This window comes from Otolemur garnettii, unplaced genomic scaffold, assembly GCF_000181295.1.
Source record: "Otolemur garnettii isolate 467f Iridium unplaced genomic scaffold, OtoGar3 scaffold00152, whole genome shotgun sequence".
NCBI classification, from domain to species: domain Eukaryota; kingdom Metazoa; phylum Chordata; class Mammalia; order Primates; family Galagidae; genus Otolemur; species Otolemur garnettii.
In genome coordinates, this window is record NW_003852547.1 from 149,398 (window position 1) to 153,455 (window position 4,058).

Here is a 4,058-nt window from a genome sequence, read left to right on the forward strand (position 1 = left end):
ATAACCAGGGGCACTAAACATCATCTTTACCCACCAGCATCACAAATTACCTTTATGTTTTTGGCAAATAAACACCAGGACATGCAGGGCCCTGGGAACACTCACTAAGGCACCCACAGGTGTCTGAAGCCTGTCCCAGGCTCTGGGTGACAACACAGGACAGTCAAGTCCCTGTCCTCACAGAGCTCACGTTCTAGTGGGAGGAGGACAGATGAGCAGAGAGATCTCAAATGTGAGGTCGGCTGTGGACAAAAGCCAGGGAGGGAGCAGGCAGGGAAAGGTCCCAGGGGAAGACTCAGAGTCTCTAGAAGAGGTGGCCAGGGAAGGGGCAAGGACTTCCCTGAATGTGAGCAGGGGTCTGAGGGCAGTGGGGTTGAGCCATGCAGCCACCTGGGAAGAAGATTCCAAACAGGGACTTGACCAGTCCAGAGGCGCTGAAGTGATGGGGTCATGCTGCTGAACTTGACCCAGGGGACACCCACACACTCTCACACACTCACACTCAACCTTACCTAAGGTTGACGGTAAAGACACCTGCTCAGAACCCAAGACCCCATTTTCCATTCCAATACAAAGTTCCTAATAAGGATCGATTCTCTCTCCTCCCTCCTAGACCCACCTCTCACCTCTGGAAACCCGCCCACCATGGCCCAGCTCACTGCTGAATCCGTGCCACCCAGTGCTGCAGAGGGGACAGATGTCCTACTTATCCACAATCTGAAAGAGCTTCCTTTGAGCTACACCTGGTTCAAAGGAGACAGGGTGAACAGCACCAATCGAATTCTATTGTATGTAGTAGCCACTGGTACAAGAACCCCAGGGCCTGCATACAGCAGTCGAGAGACACTATACCCCAATGGGACCCTGCTGTTGCAGAATGTCACCCAGAATGACACAGGATACTACACCATACAAGTCTTACCGCAAAATCTTCTGAGTGAACAAGCAACTGGACACTTACACGTGTACCGTGAGTGATTCTGTGACCTCTGGGTGCTGGGCAGTTGGTTCTACTTTACACATACCAGGTGTCAGGCTGGGTGGCTCCTGCCCTCCCCCTCTGTGTCCCCTCCCTTGTTGGCATTTGAGTATTGAGTGCATGACACACACTGTGGGACAGACTTCAGACATCGGAAGGCTTTCCTGCATCCAGACCCTGCAGACATTCCCTGGGGAAGGACCAGTCTGACGGGACAACTCAGCAGGGAGACCTCAGTCTCAGACCAGCACCCCTGGGCCCTCCCCATAGACATGACCATGAGAAGGAGCCTGTGGGACTCAGTCAGGGCCTAGTCTGGGGGTCCCCCTAGGATCCTCACAGAGAAGTTCAGGCCTGGGGCTCCTGAGTCCAGGTGACCCTGGGGAGCCCATGGGCAGGGCTGGGCTTTGGCCCCCTGGGCAGGGCTGACTGGGTATGACGATTTACCAGCTGTCTGAGGACTGAAGTTCCTTGGGCTGGTCAACAGCCAGGGCTGGACCCCACAGCCTGGGCAATTACAATGCCCAGTTAGTGACCTGAGGCTCAGTGTGGGTGGCACAGACAGTCTCCTCAGGCCATCAGCACACCGCCCTGGGGACCTAAGAGACTTCAGGGAAGGAACACAGGAGAGAGGAAGCTCCTGGAGGTGGCTGTTCACAGGGATCAGGCCGAGAAGCTCCTTCACAGGCTCCAGCAATAATCAATGCTATTTATTTGGGCAGCTCCTCTACACAAAGCTTTAGGTGAGGTAATTGGGAACATCTAAGGTTAACTCACAGTCATGATAAGCCAGAGACTATTGATGACTTATCCTATTTTACCAAGGGGAAATGGAGGCACAGGGCCATACAGTCATTGGATTGGGTCACACAGAACATGACTGGAAGATCAGAGCCCCGGGAGGCCTGTCTGCAGCCACAGCCTCAACCTCTCCGCAACGCCGGCCCCTTACTAGGCATCCGGGGGCCCAGTGCCAGTCCTTGGTTCAGCTGCTTTCTTCTCAGTCATCTACAGCTCAGAGGGGGAAATTGCAGTCTGGGAGTAAGATCAAATGGAGAATTAATCAGTTTTACTCAGGCCTCAATCTCCTGCCTCACCAAGCAGAGTCAGTGTCAGGAATACCCAGGCCTCCCCCTCTGCTAGGGCCAGCTAAAACAACAATGACAACTGCAACAAAAAATAGCCAGGTGCTGTGGCAGGCACCTGTAGTCCCAGCTACTGGGAGGCTAAGGCAAGAGAATCGCTTAAGCCCAAGAGTTGGAGGTTGCTGTGAGCTGTGACACCATGGCACTCTACCAAGGGCGACATAATGAGACTGTCAAAAAGAAAAAAAAATGGCAGACTGTGGTTGAATGTCAAGTTGATGCCAAAACTACTGACAGTTATTTGCTTCGTCTGTGCTGTGTTGGTTTTACTAAAAAACACAACAATCAGATATGTTTGTTGCAACAGATATGTTGCTCCCCTTACACCCAGCACCAACAGGTTCGCCAAGTCCAGAAGAAGATGATAGAAATCGTGCCCAAAGAGATGCAGACAAATGACTTGAAAGTAGTCAGAGTATGGGTTCCAGAAAGCACTGGAAAAGACACAGAAAAGCATTGGAAGAGACATTGGCAATCTATTTATGGTCTCTAGGATGCCTTCATTAGGAAAGTAAAAACGCTGAAGAAGCCCAAGTTTGAATTGGGAAAACTCATGGAGCTTCATGAGGAAGGTCACAGCTCTGGAAAAGCTACCGGGGACAAGACAAGTGATAAAGTTGAACGAGCTGATGAGTATGAACCATAATCCAAGAATCTGTTCAAAATTCAGACTTTTTTTTTTGAGACCGAGTCTCACTATGTTGCCCTCAATAGAGTGCCATAGCGTCACAGCTCACAGCAAGCTCAAAGTCTTGGTGATTCTCTTGCCTCAGACCCCCAAGTAGCTGGAACTACAGGTGCCCACCACAATGCCCAGCTATTTTGGGGTTGCAGTTGTCATTATTATTGAGCAGGCCAGGGGTAGGGCTCGAACCCGCCAATATTGGTGTATGTGCCTGGCGCCCTACTCACTGAGCTATGGGCGCTGAACCTAAAATTCAGACTTTTAATAATGACAAATGAAGAGTCCTATTTGTGAAAAATAATATTTAATTATTTGGGTAAAAATATTAACGCTTCCAATTCATGAACACAGGATGTCTTCATATTTATCTTTTTCTTCTTTAATTTGTTTCTGCATCATTTTATAGTTTTCAGCATAAGCCTTTCATCTGCTTGATTAATTGTGTTAACTTTATGTTTGTTTCTTTTTCTTTCTGATGCTATCAGAATTGTTTTATTAATTTCCTTTTTTCTCATTGTTCGTAGTTAGTATATGAAACACAACTGCTTTGTTCCTGTTAATTTTGCATCTTGCAACTTTGTAAATTTTATTAGTTCTAGCAGTTTCGTGGTGTGTGTGGACTCTTAGGGTTTGCTACACAATTTTTCTTCTTCCTCATAAATGTGGATGCCTTCACCTCTTTTTCGGGCCTGTTGGTTACAGGCAGGACTTCAAGTACAATACTGAATTGAAGCAATCACAGTGACATCCTTGGCTGGCCCCAGTGCAGTGGTTTTTGTACCAATCGATCATAACCAGTTAGATTTCTTTGTTCTTATCCCAGTCCACTACTTCACTGGACTAGGCAAACAAAAAATCAAACAAACATAAAAACACTATCTTTGTCTTTTTCCTCCTTTTAAAGGAAGAGTTTTCATGTTTCTCCTCAGGTTGGATGTTAACTGTAGACTTTTCCTATATGTTTTTTATTATTTTGAGGTACATTCCTTCTGTTCCTAGGAGTGCCAGTCTTTTGTCAAAACCATGAACATGGGGCGGTCCCTGTGGTTAAGTGGGTAGGGTGTCGGCCCCATATACCCAGCGTAGCAGGTTTGAACCCAGCCCTAGCCAAACTGCAACAAAAAAATAGCTGGGCATTGTGGTGGGTGCCTGCAGTCCCAGCTACTTGGAAGGCTGAGGCAAGAGAATCACCTAACCTCCCTTGGAGGTTGCTGTGAGCTGTGACACAACAGCACTCTACGGAGGGCGA